At 39.7% G+C, this 20879-nt stretch overlaps 1 protein-coding gene across 2 annotated transcripts in view; it reads left to right on the forward strand.

The window, feature by feature from the left end:
• The window catches only part of LOC126354330 (polyadenylate-binding protein 2), a 108780-nt gene that overhangs the window by 1548 nt on the left and 86353 nt on the right, over positions 1-20879 (forward strand). The window lies entirely within an intron of this gene.

Consider the following 20879-nt stretch of genomic DNA (forward strand, 5'->3'; position numbering starts at 1 on the left):
TAGCTTCTGACTTCATGTTGTGTGCAATAAATGCACTGCACAGAGAAACAAAGTAAATTAATCACAAATACTAAGTTACTGGCCGCATGCATGTTAACTGGCAGTGGAGACAGCAGTGAGAGATGGAAGAGTATAGGCCTAGCAGGAATGACCAGATTCATTCTCTTGTTGTTGTTGTATTGATAACTGCTGTGCAAGCAAACAAGTGTCACTCACTTTATTCTGATTTAGGTATAGACCTCAAGTTAACTTTGCAAATTGGTCTTGTCACCCCGGCCTAGGGTTTTTTTTAGGGTGTGGGGGGGGGGGGCAGTACTATCATACCCTGATCAGAAGTTTCTATCCTGCAATATCCTCCCAATATGCTGGTGTTGTATTTGTGTCACTTTGAGAGAAGTTTGATTGTAAATGAATGTTTTGACACAGTTACTAAGTAGAAATAGCTTGTTTGAAGCTGTTTATCAACTTCTAGTACAATAATAGGGAATTTTGGGGGTTTATGAAAACTAGGTCATGATTGACAGCTGTGTGCAGTTCTATTGAAGAGTCAATTGGTGAATGGTCTTTAAATTTGCAGCTCAGTTCTCTGAATTGCCTTTATTGTTAGTTACACAGTCACATTGTCCCAGAATTGTGGACTAGTTGTAGCAGGTGTGGAAGATGTCAGTGAAAGAAAGGGGAAACAAGAATTGAGGAAGAGGTCATGAATATGGTGTTCAGCAGAAAATTCCCAGGTAGAAAAATCACACGTTCTGTATGTAGATATGGAGTTGTATGGCTTGGGGAGAGACCACTGAAGTAGTGCTGAAAATGCTGAAGATTGGCATATGATGTGGTACTTTGCTTGTATTGGGAAAACATTTTTTCACGTGAGTTCCTATGCCAGACTTAACCATCTTGGTCCCAACAATGAACCTAAACATCTATAAATGGGATTTAGTTACACCCTGTACACACCACCACCCACTCACGCATCATGGAGCTTATGATATGACACTGTCATTTTTGTGTATCATGAAGAGGATATCTCCTGTAACTTCAGGTACAGAGCATCAACTTTTTTGCACCTTCATTTTCAGCCCCCTGACTGAGTTTCAGAAGATTTTTGTTGGCAGAATCCATGGAGATTGCAGTTAAGCAGAACTTTGTACTTGTGAAAAGTCATAACAAATGAGCACAAAGCATGTTCCATAATTCCACAACAGATTAATATAATATAGACCTATAATTATTTGCATGTGTCTGCAATCCTTCTTGAAAATGAAAAAGGGCCACATGGTTTTTCGAATCTAATACCTGTTCCGTTACCATTGAGTAATTACTGGGACATTGCACTGTCAAATATGCAGTGAGCTATGTGATTGGGAACAAAACTACACTTTTTTTTTGTCTGAAATGGATTGGATGTCTTTCTTGGACCAATAAGCAGTTGAAAATGCTTATTACAACATTCCATCCACACAAATTTTTAAGGTGGCTGACGATAACCATTACTGTAGTGCTTCTTTCATTACAACCAAATCATATTGTTCTATGACTTGTGCCTGCACTATTTCCATACAGTGCATTAACAATTTTTTTTAAAATCAACAATACTTGACAGCTACTAAAGATGTATACACTTAAACATTTTTCAGCTCCATTAGTGTTGAGTTTATTAACTTTTGTAAGAGTGGCACTGAAAGTTTGCTTTCTACAATTAACTATTTAATGATTATAAACAAACTTGTTCTTTAAAGAAAACAGAAAACTTGAGATTTTACTCAGTGTATCTAAAAGCATAGTAAACTTTGTAACAAACTTAATACAACTCAACTGGGGAAAAAATTTAATTTTTTTATAGCTGTCCTGTTACAAGCAGTTTCACTAGGTTGTTATGTAGTTTCATAGGGTGCTTGGCTACCACAGGCCCCCATATATTGCCAGAAAGTCTAACAGTACTAAATACTAGCAATATAGGAAAACGATAGGTTGTTAATCATCTTAAAGATGACAAATTGAGTTGCAGATAGGCACAATGAAAAAACTTTTATACATTTAGATTTTGGCCAGATCCAACACACACACACACACACACACACACACACACACACACACACACACACACACAGTCTCTGTCTGCTCTGGCCAGAATACATTGGTGTACACATAATGCAAGCAGCAATCGGGGAGGGGGGGAGTCGCAGCTGCCTGGTGGACCATACTGGGACTAGATGGTAGCAAAAAAAAGGCTGCCAGGTGCAGTGCATGAAGCTGCGGGTAGAGCAGGGGTGATGGGAGCAGAAAAGGAAAGGGGCAGAAAAAGGGAAAAGACTGGTAAGTGTATTGGCAGAGAGTGGCACAGAATGGGAATGAGGGGATGTGACTTGGGAGGAGTTTTAGGAGAGAGGAGTTGGAAACTGCTGGTTGGGAGGTGTGGGAACAGTAGGTTACTGTATATTGAGGCTGGGATAATTTTGAGAGTGGAGAACATGTGGTAAGAACAACTCCCGTCTGCACAGTTCAAAAAAGCTGATGGTGCAGGGGATGAGCCAGATGGTCTGGGTTGTGAAACAGCCATTAAAATCAAGCATTTTGTGTTCAGTAGCATGCTTAGCCACCGGGTGGTTGACCTTGCTTTTGGCCAGTTTGCCGGTGGCCAATGGTCCTGGTGGATGGTTGGCTGGTAGTCTCACCAATGTAATAAATTAAAAAAGAAATAGGAAATAGTAAATAGTATGTAGATGGATTGGGTAGATCTTGCACCTGGGTCATTCAAAACAATGCAATCCTCTTTGGTGTGTTTTTGCTTGGCTACAGTACCCCACCCTTTGTAGCATGTGCTGCATATCTATCCTCTTGCTATTTTTGTTCCTCTCTCTTGGGGAACATATCTGGGATGTTTGTGGAAGTGTTCCGCACTGTTCATAACTGACATAAGGACAATCCTACCACTGTTTTTCATTCCTTTTTTTCTTTTTTTTTTTTTCTTTCTTCGTTCACCTTCTCCTATCCTTTCTCCTCTTCGCCATTTGACTCTTCTCTTTCCTTCTTCCTCCGTGTGTGCACCTGAATGACGGCCCCATACATCTGACGTGTAACAGGTGACTGGGTAACGCTTAATTTCCAGCCCTGGGTCATTAGGTTTGATTAACTGTATGGGCCATATCCCTCTTCTGTTACCTCCTGGAGTTTGCTTTTGGCACTTGCTCCAGTAGATTAAGTTCACGCTTCCTGCAACTTTGTGGATGGGTGTGAACACTTCACCACATTGGCTTTGTGCGGCGACCTATTGCTCACCTTGGCGTGCATTCGCTTCCGAAGGGCACTACTCCAGCCTTGCTCTGTTGCCTTCAGTTTCATGGCCTTCATGTGGAAGTTCACACTAGTGTTTTTGTGTACACTGATGGCTCTTGATCTCACCATGGTGTCGGGTATGCCTTCGTCATTGGTACCAACATTTTTCGGTATCGGATTCCAACACACTGCTCAGTATTTACAGCAGAGCTCCTTGCCCTGTATCAGGCCACGAAGTACATCAGACGACAAAGGCTTTTCAATTGTGTGATCTGCTCAGATACTCTCAGCGCCCTTCAAAGCCTCTGTGCGCTGTACACCTTCCATCCCTCAGTGCGATGGGTCCAGGAAAAATGTCACTTGCTCACTCTTGATGGAGCCACTTTGATCTTCACTGATGTGATTCCATCATCAGAACTTCTGGTTTCGCTTCTGGTCTCCTCTGCTAAAAATTCGTCTGAGCTATCATCAAATACAGACACAGAATCTTCATCACTTATGGACATAATTTCATCTAAAAGCTGCTGTACATGCCTTTGTTCATCTTAATAACTTCTATGAGACAATTTCTTCTGCAACAGTATCACTTTGTTACGGAGCAAACACTGAATAATGACTGTAGCAACAATGCAGGAAAGCAATAATGGCACTGTACACAAATAATGCTGTAGAATGAAAAATTGATAGGAGTACAAATCGAAAATTATTAGTCACATAGCAAATGACACGCCTGATACCTGTACTCTGGGGCCATGTGAATCATATGCAACTCGCACAAATTTTTTTTTAAAAAAGGTACTAAAATGTCATATTTTCACTTAACAAGTTTATTTGGGCCTAACTAAAGCAGGATATTGAAAAAAGTAAATGGATGGTAACCCAACCATACCATGGCAGTCAATGTGTTTATAGTGATTCAGGAGCTTGCCTAAATGGATAATATTGATTTGTTATCCAGGAGGAAACAGAACCTGGAAGAAGAGTTTGAAAAAGTAGAAAGATATGGTGCATAGATGGGGATGTCCATTAATTGATCAAAGACCAAGTATATGTTAACATCTAGGAAAAGATATAGTGAAGGAGAAAGAAGCATGACTTTTACTGGAAAAGAATACGAATACTGTGAGAGCTTTAAATATTTTGGGTCACTGGTAAGTGATGATAATGATATGAGAGAAGAAATACATGCAAGGGTTTGCAGCTGGTAACATGAGTTACTTTGCACTGGTTAAAGTGTTTAAAGCAAGGCGCCTTAGTAGGAATCTGAAGCTGACGGTGTATCGTACAGCAGTTAGACCTATGATGACGTATGGTTCGGAGACCTGGAGTAGGACACCAAACAATGAGTTGTTGCTGAGATGGGAAAGGAAAGTATTCAGGAAAATCTATGGGCCAGTGAATGATAGAAATTTTTGGAGAATCAGAAATAGTGAGATCAGAGAGTTGCACAACAAACCATACATTGTGACTGAAATAGAGTAATAGACTACATTGGTTGGAACATGTAGAAAGAATGTTGGAGAACAGCACAGTCAAGCAAGTTTTCAAAGGAAAACCTGGCGGACATCATTTAATGGGCGGACCAAGGACCAGATGGCTAGACAACATGGAAGAGGACTCGAAGAATGGGAGTGAGAAGATGGAGAGCCAAGGCCGCCAGCAGAGAAGAATGGGTGGAGGTTGTCTGGGAGGCAAAGGTCCTACAAGGGGTACAGTGCCAAGTGGTGGTGGTGGTAGTCTAATAATACAACCCAGTAAGGAACCTAGACTTATCAAAAATGTGTGAAACTCACACAGAATGAGACAGAACAATAGCAGCTGAAGGCAACACTGGGCTTTTCATGTAGGGCAGAAGAGGCAAGAGGCTATAACTTTGGCAATTGTTGATCAAACTGTAACCAAACATTTATTTGGTTTCATTGTTATTCGCATTGGCTGGTTATACAGCTACAAAATACTATGTAAGTGTACTGAAAAATCTGTTCCCTTCTAGTTTTTTGTTGTTTTTTCTGTCAGTATCTTGTGTGTCAAAGATGTGTAGCAGCCATTTAGTTCTTCTTGCTCAACATTATTTGCTGCTTTGTTGCATATTTCCAAATTCAACTTCTAACTGGGAGTGCCCCTTCATCTATTCAGGTATACTAGCACATAGAGCACTCTCTTCTGAATTTATCGTAAATATTATTCTGGCAGAGTTCAACTCTATTGTGTAGCAGAAGAATGTAAGTGTGATACACTGGGTGTTGCCAGTCACACAATTTTTTATTTACTACATGTAAAATTTGTTAATCTGATATTTGATTCTTGTGAGAAAGTAAACACCATTAAAAACATTGAGACTGCAGCACAATTGTTTACTTTTTAAGAATGTCATTGTTGAAACATTTGTATGCAGAGTGTTATTGAGGTCATAGTTCATATATCTGTTCACAAAAGGTTCAGTTAGTCTTGATTCCATCCTAACTTGATCCAGAAACAGGCAGATAAGCAAATTTGAGTACTTACAGAAAAGAACTGGTATTAGTTATCTAGCTCGTGCTATAATGCACTGCACTGTGTTGTGTTCTTTGTATATGTAGGTGGAAAGAGAGAGCAGTTGATTAACACTCTATCAAATAATGCAACTCTTTATTTAGTATTTAATGACACTTATATTTATAGTTCTCCACGCTTATGACTGATGGCAGCACATGCAAAGTTGTATATACAAGTGTAAATATTGGCCTCCAAAGCAAACAGAGAAGCAACCAAGGACACTGAGCAGCGTGATGATATGCCAGGTTCATAGATGTCTCTCTCTGAATGGTCTAAGTACAGTTATTACAAACACTGTTCCATTTAGTTTCGGGTGTGTAGCCGCTAGAATTCTTCTTCTAATATTTCAGCTGTATAACACTCGGCCATCTACACTGCTGCTCCAGTGCTCACTTTGTCCCTTTACAATTGTGTACCGCGCAACTGCCCATGCGGCCACAGATGCAAATGTACCAGAGATGTTGGTTGGAGGCAGAGACGTGCACAATGCACGAGTTACACCTATGACTCTGCAGTCGATGTGTTGGCATGTCGATATATCATTGTGAGCTGCCCTGTGACGGTGACTTTGTGAATTTATTACACCAAGTGCTGGATTTCGTGATTTAACGTGGTTGAAACCACTATCTCTATAGGATCCACTTTACTCGCTGAAAATTAGGCCTGGTTTCTGAAGAACTTTCACCTGCACCTGAAGATTTCTGTTGTGATACCCTATGATCCTTGGAATTGGATTGATGGTACTACATGGACAAAATCAGCCTGGATTCGTGGTTGCCACAGCCAGACAGACTGCAAAATTTAGTCTACTGAAGATGACCCGCAGTGAGGAACTGTTATTCTATGCCCTGTCATTAATATGACAAGTAGAGATCTGGGCGATGCTATGATGATGGTTTTGAGTAAGGGACTGAATTTTGCACCTACGCCACAGGCTCTGCCATTACCTTCGTTTATCAGCGCCATTGAAGAAGCGGTTCAACCACTTCGCTCGGATTCAGCAGAGGAAATAAGACATGAAACACACCGTGCAATTATGAAGGCTCGCCCACAGAGGAGCAATTTATCTGTGGCAGAGAGGGCTGCGCTATGTAAGCTTCACCAGGATACTGAGACGGTGGTACTCCCAGTGGATAAAGGTAATGCTGCTGTTTTATTGCCTCCGGGCGAATACCATGATAAAATTTAAATTTATTGAGTGACAGCATGTACCAGAAGATCAGCAGGGATCCCACTAATCAAGTGGCGAAGAAAACTGCTTCACTTCTGAATGATTCTTCCTTCCCACCGGAAGTTGTTCGGAGATTGAAACCAAGTGGTGCGGTGCCGCCTAAATTTTATATACTCCTTCCACCTTTCTGCTTTCCCCTCTTTGCTTAGAACTGGGTTTCCATGTGAGGTCTTGATACTCATACACGTGGTTCTCTTATCTCCAAAGGTGTCTTTAATTTTCCTGTAGGCAGTATCTATCTTACCCTAGTGAGATAAGCCTCCACATCCTTACATTTGTCCTCTAGCCATGCCTGCTTAGCCATTTTGCACTTCCTGTTGATCTCATTTTTGAGACATTTGTCTTCCTTTTTGCCTGCTTCAGTTACTGCATTTTTATATTTTCTCCTTTCATCAATTAAATTCAGTATTTCTTCTGTTACCCAAGGATTTCTACCAGCCCTCGTCTTTTTACGTACTTTATCCTCTGCTGCCTACACTACTTCATCCCTCAGAGCTACCCATTCGTCTTCTACTGTGTTTCTTTCCCCCATTCCTGTCAATTGTTCCTTTATGCTCTCCCTGAAACTCTGTACAACCTCTGGTTTATTCAGTTTATCCATGTCCCATCTCCTTAAATTCCCACCTTTTTGCAGTTTCTTCAGTTTTAATCTACAGTTCATAACCAATAGATTGTGGTCAGAGTCCACATCTGCCCTGGAAATGTCCTACAATTTAAAACCAGGTTCCTAAATCTGTCTGACCACTATATAATCTATCTGATACCTTTTAGTACCTCCAGGATTCTTCCATGTATACAACCTTCTTTTATGATTCTTGAACCAAGTGTTAGCTATGATTAATTTATGCTCTGTGCAAAATTCTACCAGACGGCTTCCCCTTTCATTTCTTACCCCCAATCCATATTCACCTACTCTGTTTCCTTCTCTCCCTTTTCCTTCTCTCGAATTCCAGTCACCCATGACTATTAAATTTTCGGTTTACTTCATTACCTGAATAATTTCTTGTATCTTATCATACATTTGTTCAATTTCTTCGTCATCTGCAGAGCTAGTTGGCATATAAACTTGTACTACTGTAGTAGGCATGGGCTTCGTGTCTATTTTGGCCACTATAATACGTTCACTATGCTATTTGTAGTAGCTTTCACCCACTCCTATTTTTTTATTCATTATTAAACCTACTCCTGTATTACCCCTATTTGATTTTGTATTTATGACCCTGTATTCACCTGACCAAAAGTCTTGTTCCTCCTGCCACCGAACTTCACTAATTCCCACGATATCTAACTTTAACCTATCCATTTCCATTTTTAAGTTTTCTAACCTACCTGACTGATTAAGGGATCTGACATTCCACGCTTCGATCTGTAGAATTCCAGTTTTATTTCTGCTGATAACGACGTCCTCTTGAGTAGTCCCCGCCTGGAGATCTGAATGGGGGACTATTTTACCTCCGGAATATTTTACCCAAGAGGACGCCATCATCATTTAACCATACAGTAAAGCTGCATGCCCTTGGGAAAAATTACGACTGTAGTTTCCCCTTGCTTTCAGCCGTTCGCAGTACCACAACAGCAAGGCCGTTTCGGTTAATGTTAAAAGGCCAGATCAGTCAATCATCCAGACAGTTGCCCCTGCAACTACTGAAAAGGCTGCTGCCTCTTTTCAGGAACCAGACATTTGTCTGGTCTCTCAACAGATACCCCTCGGTTGTAGTTGCACCTACGGTACGGCTATCTGTTTCGTTGAGGCATGCAAGCCTCTCCACCAACGGCAAGGTCCATGGTTCATGTTGGGGAGGCTGATTTCATCAGAAAACTGAAATAACTGAAAATGAACCCTTTTGACATATTAGTTAGTTTTGATGTGGTTTCTTTATTCACAAAGGTTCCCCTTCCAGAATCTCTACAACTTATTGAAAGAAGTGTTGACAAAGAGATTTCCGCTTTGTTCAAACTTGTTCTGACCTCTACATACTTCTTATTTAACAACAAATTTTTTGAACAGGCGGACGGAGTCGCCTTGGGTAGTCCCCTATCATCTCTGGTGGCCAATTTATTTATGAAAGACTTAGAGGAGAAGGTGCTCGAATCTGCTGACTTGAAACCCACAGTATTCTGGAGGTATGTTGATGATACCTTTGTAGTTTGGTGAAGATAACTTGCAAGACTTTTTAAGACATCTGAACTCCCTCCACGATCAAATAAAGTTCACAATGGAACTTGAAAAGGAGGAATGCCTTCCATTGTTGGATGTTCTGGTTTGGCGCAGGGAGGATGGCACTTTGGGATATGAAGTGTATTGGAAGCTGATGCGCAAGGATTTGTATTTACCTGCAAATGACTGCCACCTTCCTGCCCAGATGATGAGTGTTCTCCGAATTTTGACCCCTTGAGCGCATATTATTTCTGACTGAAGCAGTCTGCAAGATGAACTTTCCCACTTACAAAGAATGTTTGAAGACAATGGATACTCCCCACAGCAAATACAGAAGGTACTGAAAATGAAACTGAAAGAGGCCACAAAGAAAGAAGAAGAAGAAGGAAACTTTAAATCGATGGCCTTCCTGCCATATGTGGGTGGCCTCTCATCAAAAATGGGACGGATTCTCAGCAGACACAAAGTAAAAGTGATTTTTTTTCCTCCAACCAAGACAGGTGCACTTGTGGGCTCCATCACAGATGATTTGCTGCTCCGAAAATGTGGAGTTTACAAAATTCCATGTGAATGTGGCCTTTCTTACATTGGACAAACAACACGTACTATCCAAGAGAGATGTACAGAACACCAGAGGTACACACGACTCTTACAACCTAACAAGCCGGCAGAGGCAGAGCACTGTACTGACTCTGGTCGTAGTACGTTGTATGACAGCGTTGAAATTTTGGTAACTACATCATCTTTTTGGGACTCTTTAGTGAGAGGCAATTGAGATTCACTTGACGACAAATTTAATTAATGGAGATAGCGATTTCAACCTTGATAAATCATGGAACCCGGCACGTGGTGTAATAAACTCACAAAGACATCGTCACAGTGTAGCTCACACACGTCTCTGGCGCATTTGCATTTGTGGCTGCATGTACAGTGGCGCGCGATGATAAAGGGACGAAGTGAGCACTGGAGTGGCAGTCTTGCTGCTCACTCTGAAGATGGCTGAACATTATACAGCCGAAATATTAGAAGGCGAATTCTTGCGGCTGCACACCCAAAACTTAATGGAACAGTCTTTGCGCCACCGAAACCTGAAGATTACAAACACTATCCACCACACAACAAAACATTCTGAATATACAAGTCTGTCATAAGCTTGGCATGGTGACGATGTGATGACATTCCACTGAAAGCTGAAGCAGACTTGATCTGAATTTGACAGAACTGCCGTGCTTGTCCCGTGTAGCTGTAGTCACTGGGTGGTCACACCTCAAAACTCCTGGAAGGCATGGCTCAAATCGTATCCAGATTGGTGCAACCAGTGACCCTGCATGGATATGCAGCATCTTTACAGCGGTAGACTGCTGGCATGACATGATCAGTTATCAGCGACACTGCAGTCTGTTCAGAATTATGTTAGGAGTGATACTTCATCAGGAGCACCTGGAGGCACAAAGCATTGTTAAAAAAACCCATACATAACATAAGTTATATCAACTGTAATTCCACTCACTCAAACTATTATATGAAGATGGTTTTTACAACAGTGTATTCTGAAAGAAGTACTCAGTTTTCATTTTAGTTTTACTTACAATAACAAATTTTTCAGATGATGTACAGAATGTTCAGGGAAATGCATTTCCTGATGGAATTGCTGAACTTTCGAATTTGAGGAAACTTAGATACTGAATTCAGGTGAACTCATGTGAAAGAAATCTTAAGAATGAATTATGGTTTTATCTGCTCCAAACTGCAGGTCTTTCCGTTATATACAAGCCAAGATAATTGAGTTAAATGTTACCCATAAGTTACCCATAATATTCTTCTTGAGTGTCACAAGCTAAGTGAACAGGGTGTATTTGACCTGGGACAACTGGGAGATCTGGGAAAAACCAGGGAATTTTTTCATCCATGACAAACCGAGAAAAACCTGGGAATTTTTTCTTTTAGTTTTCAGTTGAATTTTTGTAATTTTGACTGGTAAGAAGCAATACTCTAACAAAGGATATTACTTTATCCTGCTGCAGTTTAATACCAGAACCAAACATGAGGTGATAGAGTACTGGTACTCCAAGAAAATTTACATCCAAATCTGGACGTACGAATGTGCAATTTAAGCTGAATTGTACATGTTAGTATGATTTATGAAATTCCTATGCTCTTGGAGTATCCTCTGGCGTCTTGTTTCCTTTATGAAAGGGTGTAAGATCTTTTAATGTTTACATGTATAAACATACGGGCTTCCTGCATCATGGTAGCTGCGCGAGCGCAGTGATACCTGTTATCTGGCGCTCTCTGGCGACTGCTGAAACGAACCTATTCCTAACAGGTCATGGGAAAATATTGTGAATATTTATTTGAAAAGTGTTACTTCCAAAGAAAAATATCCTTTTACGCAAGATGAAATATGTGTGTATGATAAATTTCTTAAATCGGAGCGTTTGACTCTCATTTAAAAATAAACTCTTTGAGGACAACCATTTAGAAAAATTTTGTGCCCAGATCATCAAACATTTGTTGTTATTACAGATTTTACTGGCACATTCATATGATGTATCATACGGTGTAACACATGCAAAAAAGATAAACATTATAAGTGAAAGCTTACTTTCCCTTGCAGCTTAATAAACTTAGAGACCAATATTATAAGTGAAAGCTTTGCTTTTCTTGTAGCAGTAGTATGTATATTAATTTAAACCATTAAATTTTCCTATTTGTGTGTACTCGCTACTTAGGTGATACTGCTATTCGCTGACTTCATCACGTGTCCTATGCTCAAATATCCACTGTCATCGGCTGGCGAGATCACGACACAAGCTATGACTGGCTTACAAAAGTGCATAGCATCTAGATTTCAATGTTTTGGAAAGTAACATGGGGTGTTGGTGGAATTCGAATTTATACTTTCATATTACGTAAAAATGCAGCGTACATGTTGCTGCACGTCAAAGATCTTCCCAAATCGTGTTCCCCTGTGTTTCGTTTTCTAAAAAGCCGGGAAATTCTATGCTGGTGTATAAAACCATAACCATTCAACGGTTAGATAAATTTTTCAGTAGACTGTCACTTAACACTGAAGATGTGTATTTTCGCCTGGGAGAAAGTTTGATTTTTAACTGGGAAATTTGGGGAAAATCTGGGAATTATTTTTTCTTGTCTGTGTGTTGGTCTGTTTGCCTTCATTACAAGAAACTATTTGGAAGGTGTAGAATTTTCTGATCAGCCTAGTTATTTTTAACACAACAACAACAACAACAACAAAATATTTTGTGTGTTAATCAGTGTTGTGAGTTGGTGAATGTAATTGGAGGAAATTTGCCTGTGGTGGTTGACTAATCAGTAGTGTAGCCCAGGCATTGTTAAGAAAATGTTGTGGGTTGTTTTCAAAATATCAGTTTCGGAAATTGTGGTTATACAGAAACCTAAGAGTACAGTTTAAATTTTATGGAATATTCTTTTTTATATGACAATATTCTGCGCAACATATTCTTTTATGCAGCCACATAGCTTCATACAGTCCCCATCGTGATGATGTGTGTGGAACACTTTCTCTTTGATTCCACCATCTTGAGTAATCATCTGACTCATTATTTGTTGTTTACTTCCCTTCATACACTGTGCAAACATTGCTAATTGCAGCACACAATGCAAAAGCTGCCGACACTATTTCAGAATCAATTTTAAAGAAGCTATTTGGTAATAAAACTGATCAGATGACAGCCTAATGCCAAAAATTATTTTTGAAGATTATCACTTAAGTTAAAGTTGCAACACTGAATCCCATCAGTTCTCTCTTCCTCATCACTACACCATGCAAGGTATTTTGTCAACAACAGATTGGTAAGGTTTACAATAAAAATACATTGTTGATGGTTTTCCCATATTTGGTATTAGTGAATCTGTGAACTTCACATTGAAGTAAAGTAGACCGTCGATTATCCGAACGTCGATCAACCGAACGACCGCTTAACCAAACTGTGTACTTGCTCGCATCTGTTACTCTTCCACCCTACCGTCCATCATCCCCCTCACTCCCAAACCAAGTTTCCCACAGTAGTCGCCACACTGGGCCACCGCTGGCAGAACATTCATCTACATTCATCTACATCCATACTCCGCAAGCCACCTGACGGTGTGCTTCTAATGGGCCTTCACAAGGTGCTGCTGACCGGCCAAGCTGCCAGTCGCTGTGTTTCAGCAATCAGCTTGGCACTGGCAGTAGAAGTAGTGGCAGTATCAAAGCTGTTCACAGCAACAGCTGCGCCAGCTTAGAGTTGAGGCATGCCTCTCCGTGCAGTTTGAAGGATTTCTCGCCCCCAGGAAGAGCTTCTCACGGTGTAAACAGTCACCTTCTGTTCTCTGTTCTGACCACTTGTGTGCTGCTGCGTGAAGAAGTGAACTTGACGATACAAAATGCTTAAACGTAAACGTGTTGCCCATTCTATGAGGGACAAGTATGAGATTATTACTATATATTCCTACTGAAGTTGCCTTTGTATGTTACTTTGTAATACTAAGAGAGATGCCTGTTTTTATGAATAAATTTACTGTACGGTACTTCTTTTTGGCAAATAAATATATACAGTTCAATTATCCGAACAAACCAGTTTTCCAAACACCCATGTCCCCCAATTACTTTGGATAATCGGTGCTCTACTGTATCGTGATTCATTTTTGCGGATAATGTCTGTCTCCTGAGATTCGAAAAGCAATAGCTAATTTCAGAGAACCTTATGGGTTGCTTGATGCAGAAGAATGTCTGCTGGAAGGCACTGTCATTGTTCGTTTAGTCCTGTCCTCTGTCTAGCCCTGCCTGAGAATGTGACCAAGTATTCACCTATATTTCATAAAGATACGCCGTTTTGCCATTAACTCCTCGTCCCCCACCTCTACCCCATGGATCTAACTTAAAAAAACTGCATCTTTCTTCGGCTATCTTCTCTCTTCAACAACAGGCTTAGCACGCAAAATTGTCTACAGTCAAATTCCAAGTTGAGCGGAACTGTAAACAACAATGTTAGTACCAATAGTGCATTTGAAATAAGTTGAGACTTTTTACAGTTCGGTACAGAGTGAGTGGAGGAAAGTGCAGTTGACAGCTTGTGCTGGGCGTGTCAGCAGGTGACCACAGTATAATGCCAGGTCTACTCGGAGTGGAACCTGTGATGCTTGCTTGACTGTGTAAATAGTAGGCTGCGCATGTCGGCTGATCTACGATCTTTCTGAAAAGATTTAAAGAAACTATTCGGTAATAAACTCTCATTCTCGCACATCTTATAGTTTAATTTGTCAGCTTGATGATGAACTGCCTAGCATTTCATTAATGGTTAATAATTATTGTGATATTTCGATTGTAGGTAAACTGCTGCAAGGAATTTGTAGTCTGAAGTGAAAAATAGGTATTGCTATGAATTTGTTTGGTGCATGTTTTGTTACATGTTCCTGTGTATTAAGCATTGGTAATATATTGAATTATCATGAAACTTGGAAGGATGTCACTGTCTGTTTCCAATCTCGAGAAAATGGAATGTGTTTAAAGGGCAACATAATGAACTCTTACATCAGTGAAAAAACGGAAATGGAATATTCATAAATTCCTCGTATCTCATAAATTGTTTGAGATATCAAAATAAGATAGTGTGCAAAGACAAGTGTGTTTCACCATACAATTAACATGCTAAACTTCCATATCTACTGCAACATTCAAGGGGCTATACATTTTTCTTAAAGAAATAATGTAAGCTATTTATCTGACTTACACTCAGTTGTTAGTTTAATGATGCAATAATTCACCTTCTGTCGCAATTTCAACTGCTTTAGAATGTTAGCGCGATGAATATTTGTAAACACTTATGTGTTTTGACAAAAGGAACATATTTTAACATGACGGCAAAAGAAGTTACATATTCCTCAAAACTCGTCACAGTCCTTCATGAATAAATATCACCTCAACTACCTTCTTGATATGGCTGACAACTAGAGATCAGTCCTGCTGTGTAACATTTGCAATGGCTTCTTTTGTCAGCATTTCAACTTCAGTAAGTGTATACTTCTCATTTTTTGCTACGTTGCCTTTCATCTAGGCCCATGTACTTGGATTTAAATGAGCATGATATGGAGGAAACCTGATTCTATTATTGCCTGTACCATTAGCCAGTTTGTTGATCTGGTAGCATGAAGTGTTGGTTTCTGAAGCACTAAAAGTTCCATTAATTTTGCCTTACACATGTTAGGTTCGACTTTATCGTAGAACATTTTCTTGTACCCAGAGCAGAATATCTGCTTTCCTCTACTGCATTGTTGGAGCTTTATACATCACAACAGAGTAGTATGACATTTCGTCCATTACTATTGCTGATTTCTGATTAATGTTTTACAGCAGAACATTGTCTTTCCTGCCAGTGAAAGTGTTCTTAGACACTTTTGTTGCAAATCTTGTATTCAGATGTAGTGCATTGTTCTTATTAATGCAACGCCAGCACAGTACCTGACGACTACAGAACACTTCAATGCCAGAAAATATAACTTTACAACGAGAGCTGACTTACATTGATGCATTTAATGCATGACACCATGTGGTGCTGTTTATTCATGATGTGGCAACAAGGCCACCTTACCAACCAAACGGCTGGCAGCGTGGTATGGAAAGCTGGCTTGCCATTAGTGTTACTTGAGCAACTGCATCATGCCCCCCTCCGGTCAGCCAAACGCCAAAAGTCACAACTAATTTTAAACGCAATACAGAAAAGGCTTACTTCATTAATGGTAACCAATAAGTTGTTGACTGTCAAATGTTCATTTCTCCAGTACTAACCATAAACATGTCACATTGCATCCTCAGTAAGTGAATCTAGTTGGTAATCGTCTCATCCATAGAATGTTCTTTCTGTGAAGTATCTGGCTTTGGTTATTTTACAGCTTCGTGTCTCTTTTCAAACATTTTGTTTCTATAAGTAGGCATAAAATGCTCAAACTATTTCTTTTGACTGAACCTGGCTGGCGATCTCCTGACTGAGTGATGTAAAACTTTTTTAGTCGTCAGCAGTGTACGAATTTACTTTTATCACTCTTCTGTATCTCATAAAGATGACAACAATGATAAATAAAATATTAACGTCTACAGTTATAAAACATAGAAATGAGCAAAATGCACCCAAGATCCAAGCTACCTGAAAAGCATAGTAGAAGTGGGAAGTGTTGCAGTGGTGGGGGCAAATGTTTGGTAATTGCAGATTGTCGCTAAGGGCACAGGACTCAAGATTGTCTGATTCCATGCTGTCTGTGCCACGTATCTCGCCACTACTGCTTACGTAGCTATCAATCCTAAAATAATTTTTAACAGAATATTGTTCCATGAATTTATATGCTCATGAATAATTGAGGCATTGAGAACCTACAATTGCACTGTCTGTCTTGCAACTATTTAGATTTAATTTTAACTTTACCTTATTTATAGCTGTAGGAACTCCCTTGTAACAGCACTGCTGCTCTTTACCTGCTTACTGATTGGTACAATTGTCATCAACCTTTAGTAACTTCTTCGGCATGTAATCATGTAGCAGTTAGTGAGTGGAAAATAAAAACTTAAAACATAGATGCTTACAATTTATTCAGCAGGACTTCATTGTTTTCTGAACAACACTTTTCTAACCTTAAAAATTTTTTAATTAACTGATAATTTGTTCAAACATATTTGATTGTTGCATCAGCATTAATCGCATCCATGAAGTTGGGTTGATTATCATTGTTAGGAGATTATAATTGTTCCCTTTTGGGTCACTTGTCAAACAAATTGTCTGCACCGGGCGAGGTGGCACAGTAATTAGCACACTGGTCTTGCATTCGGGAGGATGATGGTTCAAACTTGCATCCGGCCATCCTGATTTAGGTTTTCCGTGACTTCCTCAAATTGCTTCAGGCAAATGCCGGGACAGTTCCTTTGACAGAGCATGGCTGATTTCTTTTGTCATCCTTCCCTAATCCAGTGGGACCGATGACATTGTCTGGTCCCCCTCCCCCAAATAAACCAACCAAATTCTCTTCACACTTATTTGTTGCTAACTTGAGCAGTAAATATTCAACATGCTCAGCCAACTGATTGAAATTGAAATCACTCTCTTACGTCAATTGGGAACAGATTGTTACTTTTTTATTTTTTTATTTATTTTATATTTTTTAAAAAGGTCCCACGTTCCATGTTAACTATTATTGTACTGTTTGTGCAACTGGAAAATATGATCTGTATTTGTCATATGTTTTCATTTCTAAATCATCTGTTGTCTGAAATTATTTTATACCTTAAATATGTGCCCATTTCAAGTGAGGTTTAGACAGACAGGCACTTGATCTGAAACTGCAATCAGAACAATATGACATCCTTCCAGGAAAATGAAATTAGATCTTCCTTGCATTCTGCATCTACCATTTGGCATGTATGAAGACTTCATTGTTGTTGTTCATATGTGTTACTGCTTTTCAGCACCCACTTGCATCACTTTCTCCCATTCCCGTTGCTCCAATCATTTATGTCAGTCTTCTGCTTTTGCCAACCTTATGACACATGTATGTAGTTAGGAAAGTTCTGGCAAAATGAAAACAATTTGGAGGAAAGAAGAAGACTAAACATTCCTGCCATTCAGATCATCATCTCTTGACTGCAGCAATTAACATTGGTTGCTACTTACTTCTGTATAAGAGGATCAAAACACACTAAACTTGCTGCAGAGGGTGGCACAGTCTACTCTTAAAGGCCATAGATGTAACTATTATTTCTCAGCATCATCCCCAACCAGAACTATCCCAAAGGTATGACCTGCTGTACTATCAGTCAATATTCATTCCATCAGGCTGCTGGAGGATAATGCACCTGATTTTTGTCATCTGTCATGCTATGCCTTTTCCACTCTCTTCTGTAAGCATTGGGGTTGATGTCCTGAAGTAGGACAAATTCTTCAATTCTGGGTCCTTTACATGATGGATATCCTTTCACCACAGGGTAGTTGCTGAGCAAAAAAGTTTGTAATTTATCCACCTGTGCCAAAGGTAACCTTTTGTCTGAGTAGGAACTCGGTGGTAAGATATATCCTACTGACTGATTCTTCCCCCGTCGAATAATAGTGTGCCAGCATTTAGGAAGTGGCTGCCATCAACACCATATGACACTCCCCTTGAATGTGGGGCCATGACTTCATTGTGGCTCCTGTTTGTATCAAAATTGTTTTGATTCATTGCATCCACCTGAGAGCGGCCAAGCACTTCCTTCATGCAACACTTCACACGACCTAACAAGTTGATGAACAAAACTGATGAATACAGGTTACAGGAATATATTGGCTATTAAATATGTACTCATCCTGTAGTAAGACAACTGGTCTATAAGACCAGAAATATGTTTCTTTGATGATGACATGTCACAGATATATCAGACATAGTTTATATTTCAATGCGCTTTTGTGTGCTTTTGAGAGTGGCTATAAAACTGGAATCATGATTGTGTAAGAGAAATGAACAATTAAAAGTCAAAGGGCGCAAGTTTCTTTCAAAAATTCTACAAAGGAAAGATAATATCAGTGACAAGCTCAATGTGGATTGCGCTTGTGATTGGGATCATGTGGGACTTCTTTACTTTGTGTTCAGTTTAAACATATAGTGGTCCAGCAAAGTCCATAACGGTTACTGTGAATGGTCTTACAGGTTGAACTCGTGGTGGTGGTGGTGGTGGTGGTGGTGGTGGTGGTGGTGGTGCAATCTGCATTTCTTTGTGTCAGTGGTTGGTTGATCTTGGATGTGAGGCAACAGTGAGGAAATCTAACAGCTTGTTGTCTTTGGAGGTGCTAAAACTTTTCATGTAGTTCTACAACCACAATAAGTATGCCCAAATGACAAAATCTGAAAGGTTCGTTTGATAAGGAGCTCTGTGAAATGACGACGTCCAACAAGGATAAGTGGATACTTTTCTGTCCTGAACAATGCTGCTTACTGTAGTCTCTCATCCAGCTGAATCTTGCCACCAGGCATGGAAAGGTTGTATCATGCAATCCTTCATGTTTTGGGTAGCAGTTCCCCTTATGCAATCCAGATAGTTCTTATGAACGCTTTTGATTCAATATGTAAAAGTGTATCTCGATAAATGCAAATAAAAGTATAAGTATTTGCTAATATTGTGTTGTTGGACAAGGGTTCAGAGATGCAGGGTGACATTTATTTAGGTTGTATCCTCTGGTATTGATTTAGATGTACCCGAGATGTCTAGTGGTCGTAACTGCTTGTCTTTTGAAAACAATGGTGGTCCACACAACAAAGTGTCAGGAGTTTGCCACCATGTCTGCTTCCATTCCATGTTTGAGGTGATTTCTAGGTTTTTGACTACCAGGACAGTGCCTCCTTTGACTAGTGTAGTTCAGTTCTCCTGTTGCCTAGTTACAAATCAAGGTTTTACATTTGATTCTGTTAGAACTACTGAAAGTGTGGGAGAGCCAGCCATGACAAAACTCCTCCATATGGTGAGAACGATGAATGAGAGAGACGAAATACCCTCAGACTTAAAGAAGAATATAATAATCACAATTCCAAAGAAAGCAGATGCTGAGAAGTGTGAAAATTACCAAACTATCAGTTCAGTAAGTCACGGCTGCAAAATACTGACACGAATTCCTTACAGATAAATGGAAAAACTGGTAGAAGCCGACCTTTGGGAAGACCAGTGTTGATTCTGTAAAAATGTTGGAACATGTTGTGCAATACTGACCCTACGACTTATCTTAGAAGCTAGATTAAGGAAAGGCAAGCATAAGTTTCCAGCATTTATAGACTTAGAGAAAGCTTTTGACATTGTTGACTGGAATACTCTTTTTCAAATTCTAAAGGTGGCAGTGGTCAAATACAGGGAGCGAAAGGCTATTTACAATTTGTACAGAAACCAGATGGCAGTTATAAGAGTCAAGGGGCACGAAAAGGAAGCTGTGGTTGGGAAGGGAGTGAGACAGGGTTGTAACCTCTCCCCGATGTTATTCAATCTGTATATTGAGCAAGCAGTAAAGGAAAGAGAAGAAAAATGTGGAGTAGGAATTAAAATCTATGGAGAAGAAATAAAAACTTTGAGTTTTGCCAGTGACATTGTAATTCTGTCAGAGATAGCAAAGGACTTGGAAGAGCAGTTGAATAGAATAGACAGTGTCCTGGAAGGAGGATATAAGATGAAACTCAACAAAGGCAAAAAGAGGATAATGGAATGTAGTCTAAGTAAATCAGGTGATGCTATGGGAATTAGATTAAGAAATAAGACACTAAAAGTAGTAAAGGAGTTTTACTGTTTGGGGAGCAAAATAACTGATGATGGTCGAAATAGAGAGGATATAAAGTGTAGACTGGCAATGGCAAGGAAAGCGTTTCTGAAGAAGAGAAGTTTGTTAACATCGAGTATAGATTTAAGTGTCAGGAACTCATTTCTGAAAGTATTTGTATGGAGTGTAGCCATGTATGGAAGTGAAACATTGACGATAAATAGTTGAGACAAGAAGAGAATAGAAGCTTTCATAATGTGATGCTACAGAAGAATGCTGAGGATTCAATGTGTAGATCATGTAACTAATTAGGAGGTACTGAAAAGAATTCGAGAGAATAGGAATTTGTTGCACAACTTGACTCGAAGAAGGGATTGGTGGGTAGGACACATTGAGGCAT

Source organism: Schistocerca gregaria, chromosome 3 (assembly GCF_023897955.1).
Source record: "Schistocerca gregaria isolate iqSchGreg1 chromosome 3, iqSchGreg1.2, whole genome shotgun sequence".
Classification (NCBI taxonomy): Eukaryota; Metazoa; Arthropoda; class Insecta; order Orthoptera; family Acrididae; genus Schistocerca; species Schistocerca gregaria.